This window comes from Rhinopithecus roxellana, chromosome 10 (genome assembly GCF_007565055.1).
Source record: "Rhinopithecus roxellana isolate Shanxi Qingling chromosome 10, ASM756505v1, whole genome shotgun sequence".
NCBI lineage: Eukaryota > Metazoa > Chordata > Mammalia > Primates > Cercopithecidae > Rhinopithecus > Rhinopithecus roxellana.
The window spans coordinates 136,628,514-136,651,440 of NC_044558.1; the positions used below are offsets into that span (position 1 = coordinate 136,628,514).

The window sequence follows — 22,927 nt, forward strand, 5'->3', positions numbered from 1 at the left end:
GTAGTCAAGCTGAGTAAACTGGGATTTTTGGCTGCCTTTCCCGCTAGGGTGGGTGGGGAAAGGTGTGTCCCCCAAGCGTTCAGTTCAGACCAGAACCTTTGAATCTCTCTCGCTCCTCAGTATCTCCCTCCATCCCCTACCCCGCCACCTTTCACGGTGTGGGAGTTCTCCCTTCCCACACCAGAGAGGGGAGCCTTTCTAGCTTCCTTGTCCCCCCGCCCACTGATTAAAAAATTGAGAAAAAACCAACCCCCAAACCCAAAACAAAACAAAAGCCCCAAACAAACAAACAAAACCCACTCAAACCAGAACCACCCCCCGCCCTCCCCGCAACCACACAAATGCGGGAATCATAGCCAGTGGATCCGCTGGTGCTGAATGAATGGAAGTGCGGAGCGGGCCTGCGCGCGCGGCCGCCCTCCCCACGATGCTGTCTCCCCGCGGCCTGTAGGGCCCTTGCTGGCCCCTCGCCCACCTCCCGCCCCGGGCTGAGGCTGCCGCCGGTTCCGCGCCCAACGCCGAGGCAGCGGCGGCGACGGGTAAGGTCGGAGGGAGGGTGGTTTCCTCCCGCCCCACACCCAGTCTCCGAGCCGGATATATAGAGTGTCACGTTTGGGAGCAGAAAGACCGGAGCTGTTTCCTTGTGCCTGGAGCGCTTCCCGTAGCCTCGGGGAAGGAGCAGGATTTAGAGGACCACTAGTTGAACCCCATCCTCGTGCTGGAGGAACAGGTATTCCAGGGTCCCCAGCCCTGGCGCTCGCAGAGCCCACGCGCTCCGAAGGCAGAGACCGGACTGGGGGTGGCCCAGGAGGGAGGGCTTGGCTGGGTTCGCAGGGCGGAGCGGTTCCCGGCGGGACCTCGAGGAGGGTGGGTGTGAGGCCGGGTGGGAGGGGAGAAGCATTTGCGGAGGCTCTGCCCCCGAAGCTGCCCCCGGCTGCACCCCCGTCGTCACCGGCCGTTTAGGCGCGTTTGGCGTCGGCGGAGCCAGCCAAGGTGGGGCGCGCGGGGGTTGCAAAGGGCAGCGAGCCGGGAAGGATCCGGGAAGGTTAACGTGGGGGGCCGCGCCGTGGGGACCGGGGACCGAGGGAGAGAGGAGCGAGGCCGGGTCCCGCCCAGGCCTCCTGGGCCCTTGGGGCTATTTCTGGAGAGAGCGCGCAAATGCCGGGGCCACGTGTGAAACGGCAGCCGTCCTAGGTCCCCTCCTGGCGCCCGGGACCGCCAGGGCGCCCAGCCCAGGTCCCCGGAGCAGGTCCTCGCCAGCCCCCAGCCCCACCCCAGACTGCGCGCGTCCCTACCCTCCCACTTGACCCTTGCCGGGGTCGTGGCTGACGTGTGCTGGGGCGGCTGGTGAGGCCGGGGCGGGGTTTGCCCCCGTAGGAAGTTTTAGACATCTTCCTGCGGTCTGGGCATCCTGCGGGTGTGCAGGGGAGCAGGTGCCAGAAGACTCCAACTGGAGTAGATGGCTTGCGGGAAGGCTGCTTAACACTCCCAGCAAGTAGAATTACCCGCGGGGCAGTCTCAGTCTATTAAAACAATTCATGCCCAACCTTATCCTAGAAACCAGAGGAAGGCGTCACACCTGCCAGCGGTGGGCACCTTTTCTTCCACGGATGAGTTATGTGGTGTGAGCAACCAAGGTTATCGCTGGATCTGCAAGAGTTTGGCAAGGAAAGAGTACGGTCAGAAAAATGACCTGGAAACTCAGATGGATGGTGCTTTTCTGTTTGCTAGGTCTAGAGAAGTTTGACACTGTGCAAATGGAAATTTGAGAATTACCCCGTGGTTTCAATTACTCATCTCTCTATATTCCCATTTATATGAACTGGAGATTTGACTGACAGGTGTAGTTAGTCCAAAATTTATAAAGCGGGGCAAGGGACTGAATAAAAACTTAAGGCAGCCACGTAAACTGCAAGAGCAGGCATTTCCGCAGAAGGGATATTTGTGTGTGAGACTTCTAGGAGATGGGCATGAGGTCTTTACCAGGCTGACTCGTTTGTCAGTATTCCATCAGTAGTATTTCTCAGGATCCACGTCTTTACAGTACTCTTTTCCTAATTCTGAGGACAGCTTTTGCACCTGCTGTATTAACAAATTCCTCACTTACTCCTGTTTCTAACATTGGGTTATAATTGTCTATAAAATAGATGTAAATCACCATGAGTTGGTAAATCGTACAGCTATTAGAGAAATTAAAGTAAATGAAAATATCCTTTCCTTAAAGGAGGCTAAAATGCGACATCCAATTACAGAGGAAGATGAAGAGGTTGAAAATAAATAAAATGGCTTATATTAGGGTATTACTTTGGGGTTTATAAAGCATGTGATCATCTTGACCATCTCACCATCTGCTTTCCTATCTCCTGAAGAAGCATTCTTGAGTGCATTTGTTTTGGCAACATCTCATCAGCGTTAAAAATTCCTTGATTTTGCATTAATTCCCATGCACTCATGAAAACTTACTTAATTCACAAATACAGCTTTGTGAAGGATCATGCATGGTGACCACCAGCATGCTTGTCCGTACCAATATATTCTGACATTGTGGGTTCTGTTGGAACATGTATTACCTTTGAAGAGGGTAACAGACCAATTTGAGAATGTGATGAAAGCTATGGAATATGAAAGACAAATACATACATATTAACACAAAATTGTCCAACTCCTGACAATTTCAGGAGTTCATGGCCTCCTTGATGCCCAACCTCCTACATTCTGGATGTCTAGAGACTCCAGGCAGGGCCAGCTTCATGGAAATGCAAAACTGCAGCTGCACAGGGCCTTGCGCTTGGAAGGGCCCTGCATTTGGTAAGGTTCTGCTATCATCGTCTGCTGGCTTAATAATTTTCAAACCAGAGGCTGTGAATGTTCATTGTGAAGTGTGTCCTACCTGACCCCAGGCTGACAAACTTGGTTTGTTATCCTGACCCCAGGCTGACAAACTTGGTCTAAAACTAACCAAATAACAGTGTTGTCTTAACAGCAATCCCACGTTTACGGTAAGTTCTCCAGTACACACCTGAAATTTATCTGCTGCTCACTTAGGTGCCCTTGGACATGTCATTCAGCCTTCCTATGTTTCAGTTTCCTCATTGACAAAATAAAAACAACAGATGGCACTTTCTACTTTCTTTATTTTCAAGGTTGTATTACCTCTAAGTAAAAATAAACAATACTTGTAAAAAAAAAAGTCTACTGACTTTGAATAGTTCTTTTCTAAAAATTATGCTGTTGTTGAAGGTTTAAACTTTGCCCTCCATTTTTCAGAAGTAGGCTTGAGGAAGGCTGGTTAAGTACACTAAAAAGATTGCAGAACTTTTCTGACCCTTATAGTTTGGTGGAAAATAAAACAAAAAGTAGCCAAGTATTCAGTATATTAAATATTCCTGAAATATTATTTGGACAAAATTGGAATTTTCAACTAAAGGTGCAGAAAAACTTCTTGGATACCAAAGGCAGTTACTGAATTAAATTAATGTTTGAGTCTAATTCATCCAAAAATCGAACCGTGAGAAACTGAGCCAATGACTGAAAATTTTTGAGGGAGTAATCCTTTTTGTTTCATTTAATTTAAAAAAATGTGTAAGTTCAAAAGTTTGGTCAAGTCATCCTTTAAAATATCCTAGGAAATGCCAAATCAATTTAAAATACACCTGGTCTCTTGCCAAGCACACCTAGTGACCTTTTGTAACTCTGGTGCCTCTTAAAGAGGAACTGAGAAAACAGGCAAGTCCTCTGTCCCCAGACTCCTCCCTTAACTACTCTGTGACCTCAAAACTTATCTTTACTCCAGCTGTCCATGTTAGCATGATGGCAATACACTCAGAACCACTGAGGAATAAAATAGTGTGAAAGGGAGTTGATCAAACTCCTATATCAAGGTCTTTTAATGGGGGCACTAGAACGGATGAATGGAGATTCGTTCTTCGTGCAATTACTCTGTGCAGGTGCATGCAGTGTGCTTTAGGATACAAAGTAACAGGTCCTGTATTCAGTAAACTTATAACATCATTAGCAAGACAAATATGTCAATGTAAGTTATTAATTTAAAATAACAAATAAGTAGTTACAAGGCAACAGAAGATTTGGCACCAAATGAGTGGTACAGAAAATAAGTGCAATGAATTCCCAAGAAGAGAATAAAATAAGCTGAAATGTTGAGGGAAGCATAAAAGGAAAGGCCCTTAGAGATAGCCCTTAAAGTTCTGGTCCTAATAGAGATGAACAAATAAGACTTTTGGGTGCCCAGGGACCTCAGTGGCACTTTGGGGTGGGAGGTGTGCAGAAAAGGAATATCTGGATGCAGCTGAAGTTTTATGTAAGGAAAAGGCAAGAGATAACTCTGTAAGAGAAATTCCCTCTGGCTAGCTTCATTCATATAATAAATAATTATTAAGCCCGTTCTGTGACCAGACACTGTGCCAGCTTTTCCACATTTGGTGTTGAACAAAGCAGATGTGTTCCCTATTTTTTTGGAACCTACAGACGTTTACAAAATAAACATGTAGGAATATATCATGGGAAGTAGCACGGAGAAGAACAGAATGCTTTAAGAAAAAAATCAGGGGCGCTGACTCCATTTTGGTGTTCTGAGAAGGCTTGCTCTTTGACAAAGAAAGATTTCAATTGTTACTGGAAAAAAACATAGGGGTTAACGTTACTAAAAAAAACAAAAAATCAACAAAGAGAAAAAGCAATCTGGGCACAGGAAATTGCAAATGGGAAGGTCCTAAGAGAAAAAGCTTGCAGCATTCAAGGGACAGAGAGGAGGCAGGCCCTGTGACTGCTGTTAGGTGAGGGCACTGCTGAAAGGCAGGACACCAGTTGGAGAGGGGAGCAGGTGGCTGATCATGCCCAGCTTCACGGTGTTGATAAAGATCTTGAATTTAATTTGAGTAGGTTGCCATTGAAGGCTTTTAAGCCAGAGACTGTTCTAATTTCTGTTTTGAGGAACTCTTTATGTAGACAGTAAAGAGAGTGAACTAGAGGGATAAAGGATTGGAGGTAGTAAGACCAGGGAGGACAAGCACAGGTGAGAGTACTGTCAGGGAGGAGGGAGAGAAGTGCACAGACTTGAGGTGTGTTTTGAGAGTTGGATTGACACATCTTGGTGATAGACTGGATATGGGAGGTGGGCGAGGCAGAAAGAAGAGTGGGAATGAATTCATTTCGTAGATACTGCTAAATGCTTATAATCCAAGTCAGTAGGCTCAGATGCATATGATTTAGAGATGCCATAAGAAGAAATGAAAAATAGAACAAAAACTGATTGCCCTGGTTATTACCTCTGGAAAAGTATACTGGCTGCTGGGACAGGGGTGAGAGAAAGGAGGGAGGAGATTTTTGCTTTTCATACTATCCTCTCTACTGTTTGAATGATTTTTATAACCACGCTTGCATTTTATAATTTTTTAAAAAGGTTATCACCATGACAGATATAGCTTCTGGTTTTCTGACTTGAGCACATAGATGGAATATGGTGTAATTTCCTAAAATGAGAAAAATTAGGGAAGAAAGATCTGATCCTCTCCAAAATAATTATTCCAAAACACAATTTACTCCCCTGCTTAAAACCCTGTCATTCCTCTGCCTTGCCTACAGCAGTTTTCCCAAACTGTAGTGTATGAATTATTATTTTCTTGGGATATTAACAGTTAAGTAAAGGAAGAAAAGCTTCCCTGATTATATAACTTTGAGAAACACTTGATTTAACCTACTTAACAAGTTATATTGCAAGAATCCTCAGAGCTTTTAATGTCCTAATGTGTGTTAATAATCATCAAGAAAGCAGAGATCTTTTATGCTATATTTCCTAAACTTATTTAACCTTGAAATGCTTTTCCAGCAGAACATCTAAGAGAGTCAGCATTCAGCATAACACGCTTTGAGAAATGCTGTCCTATATTAATAGATTAAACCTTTTAACATCTACAGTTCTCTATTAACCATAAGCTTCTCTAATCTCTTTAATCCTACTTGGTGGAAAGCAGAAGACTGGAATTGACTCTGTTAATAGGCATTAAGTTGATGAAAACAATTCTGCTCTGTGGATGATATTCAAAAACAAGATCGGCAGTCTGATTAAAAGCAAAATTGTTTGTTTTTCATTTCTACTTCTTTGGCTAGGCTCTGCAGGACCTCATCAAGGTACATTTTGTCAAGTCTATATTTAATACATGTGACCTGAGGCATAAACAATGGAGAAGACTCCCCAGGACCTCTTAGGTCCCAAGGTAGGCCTGGGACTTATCTGATCCTTGTAAGCCATCCCCTGCAGTGCAATACAGTGTGACTACATAGGGCATCTGTAGGAACATTGATTTTTGAGTCATATATACACTTCCTGGATCCCCATGCATTTGTATGGTGGTAGGCTGGAGGCAGAAATGCAACTTATGGCCAAAGGACAGTGCAGCAGAGCATAATGGAAGAAGCAGGTTCACACAGCTATAGACTTCTTCCATGGCTTCATCAGCTCTCTGTTCCAACCCAGGGGTCAGCAACTATGACCCGCGGCTGAAATCTGGCCCCTGCCTTTTTGTTTATTCTTTGAACTAAGAATGGTTCTTATATTTTTAAATGATTGAAAAAAATCAAAAGAATAATATTATGTGACATGGGAAAAATAATAGGAAATTTAACCTATATGAAATTTAACCTTCAGTGTCTATAAAGTTTCATCAGAAATCAGCTTATGTCATTCATCTAATCATCCCTATTTGCTGTGACTGCTTTAGTGCCCTAACCAGTCAATTATTATGACCTTCAAAGCCTAATATATTTACCTTGTGGTCCTTTACAGAAATGTTTGTTGACCCCTGCTCTAGGCTATGAAACTCACCTGCCATAGGTAATCTTAATTGTTTTGTTTTTCATTTGTTTAATTTATGAGAGGGTAGAAATAAAATAGTTTAATCGACTTCCTAGTAGGTCCTCCAACATTATTGGCATTCAGGCACAGAAAGAGAAATACTGCATGATCTCATTTTTAGATGGAATCCAAAAATGTTGAACGCATAAATAAAAGTAGAGAGAAGAATAGTGGTTACCAGAAGTTGAAGGCAAAAAGTGGTAGGGGTGCAGGTGGGGGTGAGATGGGAATGGGGGGGTCGAGGTGGGGGAAAGTTGCTGGTCAAAGGGTTCAAAGTTTCAGTTAGGCAGGAGGCATAAGTTTTGAGATCTACTGCAGACCAGGATGACTATAGTCAATGATAATGTGTATTTCAAAATAAGTAAATTTCAAATGTCTCACCACAAAAATGATAAGTGGTGGCTGCTGTGTCCTCTAAATGTGTGATATTATATTTGTAAATTTAAAATAATATTAATTTTAAAAATGAAACAAACCATTGTTGGCATTGTTGGCCAACAATGCCAGTTTTTGTTGATGGCTAGTGTTGCTAATGCTGCATGCCCATGTAAAGAGCAGAAGACAGTGGCAAAAGTGATCACTTTTAAATTTTATTCAAACATTTGAACTCCTATATACAGGATAGGCACTCAGATAAATAAAACTATGGCTTCCAGAGGTAAGGGGAAAATTAAATCTACTATAACTTAACTGTTTTATTTTGTTACCTCTGAGCAGATTGGATTTCCTATGAGTAGTCACCTCTGATTTTTATTTCAATAATGAAGCCAATCTTTTTAATCTTTTTTTATTATTATTAATGCACACTTTTGTATGAAGAGTGGTAGTTTAGGGGTGACAGCCTCAATTCTAGATGACAGAAATACACATTTCTCTGTCCCCACCCTAAACCTACTGAATCAGAATCGTTGGCGTGAGGATCCCCAGGGGTTTCATAAGTAGTTGCACAGGGGGAGATTTTGGAATAGCTAGCCCAGGTATTTCCATGGAACATAGAGCCAGAAAATAAGACCCTCGAGGCCTGGTGCTTGGCTCTGTTACTGCTGTCATAAAATATTTTTAGATGAGGATGTGCTGTGGGATCACAGAGTTTGGATTTTGGGTCTCATTGCCAGCCATATTGATTGGGAGATTTCTGTAAGATATCTAACTTTATAAAGAGGACTGGTTACAGGTGACATCTTCATTCAATAGACGTTTTCCCACTTTAATCAACATGTATTAAAGCAAAGGACATTTATATATATATATATGTATGTATATAAAACAATGTGACTACACAATACAATTAAACAATGACAATTGATTAAACAATGTGGTTAAACAATGAAAAAAAAAGCCTTACTATAATTGCCAGACACTAAGAATAACATTTGCTTGTTGATTTAGCTGTATTATTTCAAAGTCCTAGATCATTTTGCATCCTTAACTGCTGGAGTTTTGCAAAAGCATTTTTCAAGCTGCAGTTGATAATATGTATCTCCTATGGCTTTTGGACATCTTGCTTTTAAGGCATTTTAACTTCCCAGGATTCTCCAGAGACAGCCCCAAAACATTGAAGCCCACACCTGAAGGGAGGAAGAGAAAGCAAACACTCCTCCCTGTGAATTTGTGTAGAAAAGACAAAAATATGGCTTCTCCAACTCACTTACTCATCCTTCCACCTTAGCTGGGAAGTTGTTGGATCAGTAGAATTTGCTGATGAATAATAGGATGACCACAGGAGGCAAGAATATTATTTCCTGTGTCAAGAAATGAGAAAAAGTCATTGTGAAAACACCCCACATTTTAGATCATTTTTAAAAAAATGGTTCACTATTTATTACAGGTCATTGAAAGGGCACATTCCACAGAAGTGAGCAAAATGTCCCAGGTATCCTTGAAAGCAAGATCCTTGGAAATTAGGATGACAATTAAGTTATGTGTCTGGTCCCAACATATTTGAAATCAATTGAGCACTTCTAGCAGAATTAGATTCACCAGTGCACACTATTGTCAAGAAACCAAAAGAATCTGCCAAGATAAACTGAGTAAAAGAAACTGCAGCAATTCAATGTTTGTGCATGTATTAAAGATTTTTGCGTATTATTTTCAATAAAGTATATGTAATACTGCAAGTTGTATGGATATAAGTAACATAGTTTTAGCATCTTAAAGATGGATGGTATTCAGTTAATGAAATCGTAGAGAAATTTCCCTAAAACTTAAGAGAAACTGTTTACTTAAAATAATATTGTTCCTGATAGATATTAATTAATAAGTAAATATTAATAAAACCAACTTTATGTCAGTAAATAGTAGTAAGTAAAAATATTAATAAAGCCAACTTTGTATTTCTCTTTCTATTTCACTGTAACTATTGTCTCATTTTGAATTGAATCTTATTTCACCTGTGTTTTGTTTACACAATACCTTCAAGACATATCTCCCCTGAAGCTAAGCACATGATTTAAAAGATGGACACTTGTTCTTTAACCAAAGAGCTTTCTGGGGATTGAGATCCACTTACCAAACTATTCTCAAAGCTGCAGGAATCTCTGATGGCTTGAAAGAATTAATTTCCCTCATCCAAATGAGCAGTTTGCTTCTTTCTCAGCAACTTGTACTTGCCATAACTCTCTTCTTAGCAGAAGTGTGACATTGCCTCTTCCTTGTTTTCCTTCTACTATTTTGGTGCAGTTTTGCCAGAGGCAGTGGTTATGCAAGTGTTGCTGAGTGCATTCCTGATCACAGGATGACACTTAGGTAAATTTAGGTCTCAGTTTCTTTTAGGACAGAACAAACTTTTCCCAAATTAGACTTCCTTGAACTCCTAGACATACTATATGTTGATGCATATCACACCATCTTGTCTACAGTACATAGCAGTGAGTGTAAATAGCTTTGTCTTAACTAAGTATATTCACACTGGAAATTGTAGAATGTTCAAGTACCATATCTATATTTGGTTCAACTCTCTTACAGAAAAGAAAAGCCAGTCCCGAAGACATAAAGTGGCTTGTCACACATCCATTTAGTGGGTGCATCAAGGCTAGTATCCACATCTTATGAGTGCAATTCCCATAACCATTCCATTCCATTCATTCATTTATTCATTCTTACGATTTACTGCGTACCTACTATGTGCCAGGCAGGATGTTTAGCTTTGCAAATAGAATGCAAAACAAGTTATAGTACCAGTCCTCAAATTTTAGTACCCCCTACTCTTTGAGCAATATTTGGACAGTTGCAACTTGGAGTTTGTGCAATTTTTCAGTAATGATACCCAGTGTGTAAATATACAATGCTCATATGTCTTTATTTTTCCTTCTTCCATCTCCTAACCAGTCCCAGTCAGCGACTTGACTTCCCATAGCACCAAGCACTTAACACCAATAAGAGTAAGATGGGAGGCTGGGCGCAGTGGCTCATGCCTGTAATCCCAGCACTTCGGAAGGTTGAGGAGATCGAGACCATCCAGGCTAACACGGTGAAACCCCATCCCTACCAAAAATACAAAAAATTAGCTGGGCGTGTTGGCAGGCACCTGTAGTCCCAGCCACCCAGGAGGCTGAGGCAGGAAAATGGTGTGAACCCAGGAGGCAGAGCTTAGAGTGAGCCAAGATTGTGCCACTGCACTCCAGCCTGGGCAACAGTGTGAGACTCTGTCTCCCCGCCCCCCCAAAAAAAGCATATGATGGGAAATTAAGTTGAAATGAAATATTAAAAATTCCATAGGGAAGATCATGAAAATTCTTCCCAAGAAAACAATGTTCTTGATTCACTACTGCAAGGCTTGGGAGTTAGTTAGCTTGTGTGTCTCTCCTCTTGTTTACTCACTGTGTCACCAGGTCCTCTCTTTCCTCAAACTGGCTGAGCTCTAGCTTGCATCCTCTAGCTTTCCTTTCCTTTCTGTATCTAAAGATAGACAGAAACTCTTGGTGTTTTAAGTACTTAAGTGCTAATCCTTGTGGGGAAAGTGAGAGGGGAAGAGCAAAAATAACCGATGTGAAGAAGTTATGAAGTTTCCAGAATGATACCGTTGAGTCTTGGCATAGGATCAGTAGTTATTTGCCTACTTCCTCTAAGATAAGTGGAAAAACCCCATTATCTTCAGCTATCTGTCTTTATTCTGGAGGCAAGATCAAAAATCAACCATCTGCCCTATAAGTCCTTACTTATTTTCCTGAACTAGATGAGTATGGGCATTATCTGATGAGAGGATTTCTAGCTTTCATCAGATTCTCACAGAATTCATGACCAGAACAACGTGGGGGAACGACTGCTTTGGGAGCCATTAAGTGGACCATTTTAGTTCCTCAAAGTTCTCTAGACTCTGGCTGCTGTCAGGTCAGGAAAGATGCCTTCTGAAGATTCCTCACAGGGACTGTACAGCTGTTTGAGATACATAGGATTTTATATTCCATCTTCAGTGAGCATTACATTGTTCCAAAACAGAGAAAGGATTACGCCATTCCCCTGCATAACACCTTCCATGGCTCCTCATTCCCTAAAGTAGCCTTGCCAAGTGTGTGAGATGCTAGTTGAGGTAGACTGGGAGGTGGGTGTTTCCAGTGCAGAAGAACCCTTGATATCACCTTCACTTACTGCTATATGGCTGTGTATCTAAAGGCAAGTTACTTAACTTCCTGCTATATGGCTGTATTCAAAGGCAAATTACTTAATCTTTCAGTCTTCCCAATGTATTCATTTGCTAGGGCTGCTGTAACAAAGTACTGCAAACTGGGTGTCTTAACCAAAAGAAGTGTATTGTGTCACAGTTTTGAAGTCTAGATGTCTGAGATCAAGGTGTCAGCAGGGTTGGCTTCTGAGGGCTGTGAGGGAAGGATCTGTTCCAGACCTCTCTTTCTTTGCTAATAGTTGGCTGCCTTCTCCTTGTGTCTCACATCATCTTCTTTCTTTTTTTTTTTTTTTTTTTTTTTATTATACTTTAAGTTCTAGGGCACATGTGCATAACGTATAGGTTTGTTACATATGTATACTTGTGCCATGTTGGTGTGCTGCACCCATCAACTCGTCAGCACCCATCAATTCATCATTTGTATCAGGTATAACTCCCAGTGCAATCCCTCCCCCCTCCCCCCTCCCCATGATAGGCCCCAGTGTGTGATGTTCCCCTTCCCAAGTCCAAGTGATCTCATTGTTCAGTTCCCACCTATGAGTGAGAACATGCAGTGTTTGGTTTTCTGTTCTTGTGATAGTTTGCTAAGAATGATGGTTTCCAGCTGCATCCATGTCCCTACAAAGGATGCAAACTCATCCTTTTTTATGGCTGCATAATATTCCATGGTGTATATGTGCCACATTTTCTTAATCCAGTATGTCACAGATGGACATTTGGATTGATTCCAAGTCTTTGCTATTGTGAATAGTGCCGCAATAAACATACATGGGCATGTGTCTTTATGGCAGCATGATTTATAATCCTTTGGGTATATACCCAGTAGTGGGATGGCTGGGTCATATGGTACATCTAGTTCTAGATCCTTGAGGAATTGCCATACTGTTTTCCATAATGGTTGAACTAGTTTACAATCCCACCAACAGTGTAAAAGTGTTCCTATTTCTCCACATCCTCTCCAACACTTGTTGTTTCCTGACTTCTTAATGATTGCCATTCTAACTGGTGTGAGATGGTATCTCATTGTGGTTTTGATTTGCATTTCTCTGATGGCGAGTGATGATGAGCATTTTTTCATGTGTCTGTTGGCTGTATGAATGTCTTCTTTTGAGAAATGTCTGTTCATATCCTTTGCCCACTTTTTGATGGGGTTGTTTGTTTTTTTCTTGTAAATTTGTTTGAGTTCCTTGTAGATTCTGGATATTAGCCCTTTGTCAGATGAGTAGTTTGCAAAAATTTTCTCCCATTCTGTAGGTTGCCTGTTCACTCTGATGGTAGTTTCTTTTGCTGTGCAGAAGCTCTTTAGTTTCATCAGATCCAATTTGTCAATTCTGGCTTTTGCTGCCATTGCTTTTGGTGTTTTAGACATGAAGTCCTTGCCCATGCCTATGTCCTGAATGGTACTACCTAGGTTTTCTTCTAGGGTTTTTATGGTATTAGGTCTAACATTTAAGTCTCTAATCCATCTTGAATTAATTTTCGTATAAGGAGTAAGGAAAGGATCCAGTTTCAGCTTTCTACTTAATGGTTAGCCAATTTTCCCAGCACCATTTATTAAATAGGGAGTCATTTCCCCATTTCTTGTTTCTCTCAGGTTTGTCAAAGATCAGATATCTGTAGATGTGTGGTATTATTTCTGAGGACTCTGTTCTGTTCCATTGGTCTATATCGCTGTTTTGGTACCAGTACCATGCTGCTTTGGTTACTGTGGCCTTGTAGTATAGTTTGAAGTCAGGTAGCGTGATGCCTCCAGCTTTGTTCTTTTGACTTAGAATTGTCTTGGCAATGTGGGCTCTTTTTTGGTTCCATATGAACTTTAAAGCAGTTTTTTCCAGTTCTGTGAAGAAACTCATTGGTAGCTTGATGGGGATGGCATTGAATCTATAAATAACCTTGGGCAGTATGGCCATTTTCATGATATTGATTCTTCCTATCCATGAGCATGGTATGTTCTTCCATTTGTTAGTGTCCTCTTGTATTTCACTGAGCAGTGGTGTGTAGTTCTCCTTGAAGAGGTCTTTTACATCCCTTGTAAGTTGGATTCCTAGGTATTTTATTCTCTTTGAAGCAATTGTGAATGGAAGTTCATTCCTGATTTGGCTCTCTGTTTGTCTGTTACTGGTGTATAAGAATGCTTGTGATTTTTGCACATTAATTTTGTATCCTGAGACTTTGCGGAAGTTGCTTATCAGCTTAAGGAGATTTTGGGCTGAGACAATGGGGTTTTCTAAATACACAATCATGTCATCTGCAAACAGGGACAATTTGACTTCTTCTTTTTCTAACTGGATACCCTTTCTTTCTCTTGCCTGATTGCCCTAGCCAGAACTTCCAACACTATGTTGAATAGGAGTGGTGAGAGAGGGCAACCCTGTCTTGTGCCAGTTTTCAAAGGGAATTTTTCCAGTTTTTGCCCATTCAGTATGATATTGGCTGTGGGTTTGTCATAAATAGCTCTTATTATTTTGAGGTATGTTCCATCAATACCGACTTTATTGAGCGTTTTTAGCATGAAGGGTTGTTGAATTTTGTCAAAAGCCTCTTCTGCATCTATTGAGATAATCATGTGGTTCGTGTCTTTGGTTCTGTTTATATGCTGGATTACGTTTACTGATTTGCGAATGTTGAACCAGCCTTGCATCCCAGGGATGAAGCCCACTTGATCATGGTGGATAAGCTTTTTGATGTGCTGCTGAATCCGGTTTCCCAGTATTTTATTGAGGATTTTTGCATCGATGTTCATCAGGGATATTGGTCTAAAATTCTCTTTTTTTGTTGTGTCTCTGCCAGGCTTTGGTATCAGGATGATGTTGGCCTCATAAAATGAGTTAGGGAGGATTCCCTCTTTTTCAATTGATTGGAATAGTTTCAGAAGGAATGGTACCAGTTCCTCTTTGTACCTCTGGTAGAATTCAGCTGTGAATCCATCTGGTCCTGGACTTTTTTTGGTTGGTAGGCTATTAATTATTGCCTCAATTTCAGAGCCTGCTATTGGTCTTTTCAGGGATTCAATTTCTTCCTGGTTTAGTCTTGGAAGAGTGTAAGTGTCCAGGAAATTATCCATTTCTTCTAGATTTTCTAGTTTATTTGCATAGAGGTGTTTATAGTATTCTCTGATGGTAGTTTGTATTTCTGTGGGGTCCGTGGTGATATCCCCTTTATCATTTTTTTTTTTTTTTGAGGCGGAGTCTCGCTCTGTCGCCCGGGCTGGAGTGCAGTGGCCGGATCTCAGCTCACTGCAAGCTCCGCCTCCCGGGTTTACGCCATTCTCCTGCCTCAGCCTCCCGAGTAGCTGGGACTACAGGCGCCCGCCACCTCGCCCGGCTAGTTTTTGTATTTTTAGTAGAGACGGGGTTTCACCGTGTTAGCCAGGATGGTCTCGATCTCCTGACCTCGTGATCCGCCCGTCTCGGCCTCCCAAAGTGCTGGGATTACAGGCTTGAGCCACCGCGCCCGGCCCCTTTATCATTTTTTATTGCGTCTATTTGATTCTTCTCTCTTTTCTTTTTTATTAGTCTTGCTAGCAGTCTGTCAATTTTGTTGATTTTTTCAAAAAACCAACTCCTGGATTCATTGATTTTTTGGAGGGTTTTTTGTGTCTCTATCTCCTTCACTTCTGCTCTAATCTTAGTTATTTCTTGCCCTCTGCTAACTTTTGAATGTGTTTGCTCTTGCTTCTCCAGTTCTTTTAATTGTGATGTTAGAGTGTCAATTTTAGACCTTTCCTGCTTTCTCTTGTGGGCATTTAGTGCTATAAATTTCCCTCTACACACTGCTTTAAATGTGTCCCAGAGATTCTGGTATGTTGTATCTTTGTTCTCATTGGTTTCAAAGAACATCTTCATTTCTGCCTTCATTTCGTTATGTACCCAGTAGTCATTCAGGAGCAGGTTGTTCAGTGTCCATGTAGTTGAGCGGTTTTGATTGAGTTTCTTAGTCCTGAGTTCTAGTTTGATTGCACTGTGGTCTGAGAGACAGTTTGTTATAATTTCTGTTCTTTTACATTTGCTAAGGAGTGCTTTACTTCCAATTATGTGGTCAATTTTGGAATAAGTGCGATGTGGTGCTGAGAAGAATGTATATTCTGTTGATTTAGGGTGGAGAGTTCTATCGATGTCTATTAGGTTCGCTTGCTGCAGAGATGAGTTCAATTCCTGGATATCCTTGTTAACTTTCTGTCTCGTTGATCTGTCTAATGTTGACAGTGGAGTGTTGAAGTCTCCCATTATTATTGTATGGGAGTCTAAGTCTCTTTGTAAGTCTCTAAGAACTTGCTTTATGAATTTGGGTGCTCCTGTATTGGGTGCATATATATTTAGGATAGTTAGCTCTTCCTGTTGAATTGATCCCTTTACCATTATGTAATGGCCTTCTTTGTCTCTTTTGATCTTTGATGGTTTAAAGTCTGCTTTATCAGAGACTAGGATTGCAACCCCTGCTTTTTTTTGTTCTCCATTTGCTTGATAGATCTTCCTCTATCCCTTTATTTTGAGCCTATGTATGTCTCTGCATGTGAGATGGGTCTCCTGAATACAGCAGACTGATGGGTCTTGACTCTTTATCCAGTTTGCCAGTCTGTGTCTTTTAATTGGAGCATTTAGTCCATTTACATTTAAGGTTAATATTGTTATGTGTGAACTTGATCCTGTCATTATGATATTAACTGGTTATTTTGCTCATTAGTTGATGCAGTTTCTTCCTAGCCTCGATGGTCTTTACATTTTGGCATGTTTTTGCAATGGCTGGAACTGGTTGTTCCTTTCCATGTTTAGGGCTTCCTTCAGGATCTCTTGTAAGGCAGGCCTGGTGGTGGCAAAATCTCTAAGCATTTGCTTATCTGTAAAGGATTTTATTTCTCCTTCACTTATGAAACTTAGTTTGGCTGGATATGAAATTCTGGGTTGAAAATTCTTTTCTTTAAGAACGTTGAATATTGGCCCCCACTCTCTTCTGGCTTGTAGAGTTTCTGCTGAGAGATCTGCTGTTAGTCTGATGGGCTTCCCTTTGTGGGTAACCCAACCTTTCTCTCTGGCTGCCCTTAAGATTTTTTCCTTCATTTCAACTTTGGTGAATCTGGCAATTATGTGTCTTGGAGTTGCTCTTCTCGAGGAGTATCTTTGTGGTGTTCTCTGTATTTCCTGAATTTGAATGTTGGCCTGCCCTACTAGGTTGGGGAAGTTCTCCTGGATGATATCCTGAAGAGTGTTTTCCAACTTGGTTCCATTTTCCCCCTCACTTTCAGGCACCCCAATCAGACGTAGATTTGGTCTTTTTACATAATCCCATACTTCTTGCAGGCTTTGTTCATTTCTTTTTCTTTTTTCTTTTGGTTTCTCTTCTCGCTTCATTTCATTCATTTGATCCTCAATCGCTGATACTCTTTCTTCCAGTTGATCAAGTCGGTTACTGAAGCTTGTGTATTTGTCACGTATTTCTCGTGTCATGGTTTTCATCTCTGTCATTTCATTTATGACCTTCTCTGCATTAATTATTCTAGCTATCAATTCTTCCACTCTTTTTTCAAGATTTTTAGTTTCTTTGCGTTGGGTACGTAATTCCTCCTTTAGCTCTGAGAAGTTTGATGGACTGAAGCCTTCTTCTCTCATCTCGTCAAAGTCATTCTCTGACCAGCTTTGATCCGTTGCTGGCGATGAGCTGCGCTCCTTTGCAGGGGGAGATGCGCTCTTATTTTTTGAGTTTCCAGCTTTTCTGCCCTGCTTCTTCCCCATCTTTGTGGTTTTATCTGCCTCTGGTCTTTGATGTTGGTGACATACTGATGGGGTTTTGGTACAGGTGTCCTTCCTGTTTGATAGTTTTCCTTCTAATAGTCAGGACCCTCAGCTGTAGGTCTGTTGGAGATTGCTTGAGGTCCACTCCAGACCCTGTTTGCCTGGGTATCAGCAGCAGAGGTTGCAGAAGATAGAATATTGCTGAACAGCGAGTGTACCTGTCTGATTCTTACTTTGGGAGCTTCCTCTCAGGGGTGTACTCCACCCTGTGAGGTGTGGGGTGTCAGACTGCCCCTAGTGGGGGATGTCTCCCAGTTAGGCTACTCAGGGGTCAGGGACCCACTTGAGCAGGCAGTCTGTCCGTTCTCAGATCTCAACCTCCGTGTTGGGAGATCCACTGCTCTCTTCAAAGCTGTCAGACAGAGTCGTTCAAGTCTGCACAGGCCTCTGCTGCTTTCCCTGTTGTTTTTTAGCTGCACCCTGTCCCCAGAGGTGGAGTCTACAGAGACAGGCAGGTTTCCTTGAGCTGCTGTGAGCTCCACCCAGTTCGAGCTTCCCAGCGGCTTTGTTTACCTACTTAAGCCTCAGCAATGGCGGGCACCCCTCCCCCAGTCTCGCTGCTGCCTTACGGTTAGATTGCAGACTGCTGTGCTAGCAATGAGGGAGGCTCCGTGGCCATGGGCCCCTCCCGGCCAGGTGTGGGTATAATCTCCTGGTGTGCCTGTTTACTTAAAGCACAGTATTGGGGTGGGAATTACCCGATTTTCCAGGTGTTGTGTGTCTCAGTTCGCCTGGCTAGGAAAAGGGATTCCCTTCCCCCTTGCGCTTCCCAGGTGAGGCGATGCCTCGCCCTGCTTCAGCTCTCGCTGGTCGGGCTGCAGCAGCTGACCAGCACCGATTGTCCAGCACTCCCCAGTGAGATGTCCCCAGTACCTCAGTTGAAAATGCAGAAATCATCGGTCTCCTGTGTCGCTCGCGCCGGGAGTTGGAGACTGGAACTGTTCCTATTTGGCCATCTTGCTCTGCCCCTGTTTTATACCCACATCATCTTCTTTCTATGCATATATCTGTCTTTTTATAAAGACATCCATCATATTGGATTAGGGACTCCCCCCACTCCAGTATGACCTCATCTTAATTAATTGTATTTGCAGTGATCATATTTCCAAATAAGGTCACATTCTAAGGCACTGAGGTTTAGGACTTCAACATATAAAACGATTCAATCCATAACACCCAGGAAATTATTACTTGACTCCTTATTATCACAATGGAAAATGAGATGAAACTATCTATAAACCACTTTCTGTGTACTAAGAAAAAATACATATACTTTTAGTATGGATTAATAGTGAACATAAGTAATGACTACTGACTTCACCAAGAGTTTCTTCTCCACATTATCTTTATTATTTTTTATTAGGTATAACATCCATGTAGAAAAGTGAATATATCATAAATGCACATAACACACACAGACACCTCCCAGATTCTATATTCCAAGTTAAAAAAGAAAAACAGAAAAACATTTATCAGCATCCCATAAGCTCCCCTCATACTCCTGGAGAGTACCTAGTGCCTCCCAGATTATGCACTGTCTTGACATCTAAGTCACAGATTAGCTAAGTTCAAACATAGATTAGCTTTACCAGTTTTTGGAGTTTGTATAAATGAAATTATACAGTAATATTTTTTTACATCTGGCTTCTTTACTCAATATTATGGTTATGAGATCCTTCCAAATTATTGTGTGTATTTGTAGATTATTCATTCACATTGCTGTATAGTACTCCATACTGTGAATATGCCATACTTTATCCATTCTGTTGATGAAGACTTTAGTAGTTTCCATTGTGAGTTTCTTAGGACTAGAGCTGCTATGAGCACTCTTGAGAATGTCTTTTGTTAAACACACATACACATTTCTTTGGGATATGCTTAGGTGTGAAATTGCTTTATTCAAACAGCTTTAATAAATCTGCCAAAGGGTTTTCCAAAGTGATTGATCAAGTAATACTCCCAGCAGTGGCAGTCAAGAATTTCCCTTGTTCCACATTCTTGTCAACATTTTTTATTTTCTGTCATTTTCATTTTAACCATTTGACTGGAAAAGTAGTTGTGAGGCATGGTGGTTTTATTTGTATTTTTCTGGTAAGTGAAAAGATTGAGCACCTTTCCATATATTTATTGGCCACTTGGATATCTTCTCTGGTGATGTCCCCAAGTCTTTGCTCATTTGTCTATTGGGTTATCTATCTTTTTCACAGTAATTTGTGGGTATACATTATATATTCTGGATACAATTCCTTTGTTGGGTATGCACTTTGTCAATGTCTTCTCCCAGTCTATACCTGGCCTTTTCACTCTTTTTTCTCTTTTAATGAACACAAATTCTTAATCTTAATAGAGTTCAATTTATTAGTATTGTTCTTCATAGTATTTTTTGCCTACTCATGAATCAAGATGTTCTTTTCTAAAAAATGTGTTGTTTTGCCTTTTACACTAAAAGATGTACTATCCATCTGAAATTAACATTTTGTATGATGTGAGAAATAAAATACATATTTTTCCATGTGGATATTCAATTGCCTTAAAATTAGTCATTAGAATTCTGCATATCATTTTAAATCACAGGGACATAGTAGCAGTCTGGATACCTCAGAACAAACACAATTAAGGATAAAGTCATTTAAAACATATCTCACTATAATGACTTCTGCAGCCCATTTTGACTATGAATAGCCTAGGATGTTCAGTGTTAAGGTCAAATGCTCAGTTATTCTGCTTGCAGGAACCTAATTTCTGGTCTAATAGATTAAGTAAAATAAAACAAATGAATGCATCCTCTTGGAAATAGATCACTCTAAAAAATCAAAGTATTCAATTTAAAATTAATTTGGATCCTTGATGTAAGGGTTATTGGTGAAAAATGTGGTAGTGTGAAAAGGTCATGACCAAACATTTGAGGAGAAATAATCAAAAGGCTTATCTTTTTTTTTTTTTTTTTTTTTTTTTTTTGAGACGGAGTCTCGCTCTGTCACCCAGGTTGGAGTGCAGTGGCTAGATCTTGGCTCACTGCAAGCTCCGCCCCCCGGGTTCACGCCGTTCTCCTGCCTCAGCCTCCCGAGTAGCTGGACTACAGGCGCCTGCCACCATGCCCGGCTCATTTTTTTTTTTTTTTTTTTTTTGTATTTTTAGTAGAGATGGGGTTTCACTGTGTTAGCCAGGATGGTCTCGATCTCCTGACCTCGTGATCCGCCCGCCTCGGCCTGACCTCGTGATCCGCCCCCCTCGGCCTCCTAAAGTGCTGGGTTTACAGGCATGAGCCACCGCGCCCAGCCAAAAGGCTTGTCTTTTATTATTAAGGAAGGCAAATGAAGGGCCCACTTGTCTTCATTACACTTACACATTTAATGTCTCACTAGTTCCCCCAACTGTCATCAAGATGGAAGACGAGGAATAAGGAGAGGTTGAAGGCAGAAAGATTAGCTAGGTGGCCATTCATTCTTTCATGCATTCATTCAACAAGAATTTATTCAATGATTGTTGTAACAAGTATTGTATGAAATTCTGTGAATATTAAGAAGACTAAAACAGTCATTGCACCCAAGGCATTTGCAATCCAGTGGAGAAAACAGACAACCAAGTAGTCAATTACATAAATGTGACAATGGATAGAGGCTCTGAGAGTCTGGCAGATAGGACATTAAACTCAGCCCGGAGTGAGGGGAGGCCTGGGATCCCCTTCTCAAAGTCTGAGGTTTGCCCACTGAAGGGTAGGACAGGATGAGGGATAAATGGAGGACATAGCCTCTAGAGCTAGTCTACAAGATGTGTGACCTTGGGCAAATCACTTTATTTCTCTGTGCCTTAGTTTTCTATTTGTTAAATGGGATTTATAATAATAATCACCATAGAACTGTTCTGCTAATTCATTCTTCCGTTAGAAGAGTGATTGGCACTGAGTATGTGTTTAGTGAGTCAAGGTATTGTCATATGTGAGAGTTACAGCATTACAATTGGTCCCAAAGTTCTGGAGAAGCAAAGAGGTATTATCTACAGCATTTGTCCAATGTGACAACTGTAGTCAACAGAGAAGAGCAGTGACCAGAACCCAGGAGTTCAGACTGTTGTCCTGATTGTGCTTTATATCTACATCAGATACATGGCTAGATTATCTCTAAAGTTCCTTTCCACTCTCATGTCCTATGATTCTGCAGCTCCTGCTGAGATAGACTTAGTAAATATGATTTGAATTCTGGTGGTAGAGAAATAAAGAAAGAAATCAAAATCCATTCTGAGATTTCCAGCTGAGTAACTGAGTGAGCAGTGATATCATTTCAAAAGAAACAGGCAAGTCAAGAAGAGATAGGTATATGGAGACTGGGAATCATATAGCACAGATTTGTGGATAGAATTTTTAGGTTGGAAGAAACTATTTCCATCATTTTAATTCAGTGTGGTAGAGAGGCAGATATTTCCATAGTTAGTCACGACCACAGAAAGAGGAGCCCTATTGCCTAGATTAGGGTTTGTCACTTACCAGCAATTTACTTAAATGTTCTGCATCTGGCTTTCTTCATCTGTAAAATGCAGGTGAAATGCAGATTGAACCATGCACAATTGCCCTTTGTAGGTCAAAATGGTTGAGTGTTGGCAATTTAATACGGTTTGACCTAATAATAGATATACTCCAAGGGGCTGTACTGAGAAGTAAGTGAGTTCATGTGTGTTACCTGCTTAGGCCAGAGCTCAACACATAATACAGTACTATGGAAGTGTTTCCCTTATTATTAAGGCCATTTAGCTTTTTCAAAATCGATTGCACCAAGCTTCATTTAGGAAGAACAATCAGGAATTGCGTAGTATGCCTATTTAGGTCTCTTTTCCATTCTTCACTTAGGCAGGCACGAGGCCTTGATGAGGCAGTTAGTCCCTAGGAATACAGCTGGGTTTACTTTTGTCAACATGGCTGCTGCCATTTTGCTCATTTCTCATGCCTCCATCTAGACAGGCATTGGCTTCTACTCCAAAAGGAAATTTAGCATCAAAGTTCTCGGATGAGCTAGCTTCCTCTCCCTGTTCTTTTGTCCTCCACCCTCACTCCCTCCTCAGCCCAACTCCTGGTACCAGCAGGCCTAGTTTCCATCTCCCTCAGTGTGATATTGGTGACATACTGGTCATCCAACATCTGAAGGCCCTTGGTATTCTGGACACCCTGTCTGGCCCTGCAAAGAGGGGAAAAGGAGAAGGGCATATCTAAGGCTAAGAAGAGGGAAGAACGGAGGGGGTAGTGAAGGGGGCTCCAGCTCTGAGCCTTGAACTGAGGAGTAGGACAGACACAGAGGCTACTGAGGAACCCTGTTCTAGTTGCATGACTTTGATAAGTCTTAGTCTGTTTGTGTAATGAGTCTCCAATTGTGCATGAACAAAGATGCAGAGATGTGTTAAAGAAGCAGGAAAAACAAAACTAAACTAAAAATGTGTCTTTCCTGTGTCTTTTAAATCACAGGGACATAGTAGCATTCTGAACACCCTAGCAGTAAAAGCAGTATGAGTGGAGTTCCTTACAGAACTGTTTACTTGCTGTTGCCTGGTGTCATACACAGATTAACGATGACTCATACTGTTGGTTTATAATATATGTTCCAGTTTGTGAATTGTCTTTTCACTTCCTTTTTTTTGTTTGTTTTTTGTTTTTTTTTT

At 41.5% G+C, this 22,927-nt stretch overlaps 1 protein-coding gene across 6 annotated transcripts in view; it reads left to right on the top strand.

Moving 5' to 3' along the window:
• The first annotated feature begins 294 nt into the window (after positions 1–294).
• FAR2 (fatty acyl-CoA reductase 2) overlaps positions 295–22,927 on the top strand; it is a 192,936-nt gene continuing 170,303 nt past the window's right edge. For 3 of the 6 annotated variants that reach the window (XM_030938971.1, XM_010357020.2, XM_030938972.1), the window contains exon 1: positions 295–730. The gene's annotated coding sequence lies outside the window, so the exon portion shown is untranslated. Of the gene's footprint in view, positions 731–6,211; positions 6,234–22,927 lie in introns of those variants that run through there. The other 3 variants (XM_030938969.1, XM_030938967.1, XM_030938970.1) reach the window with 3 other exon arrangements.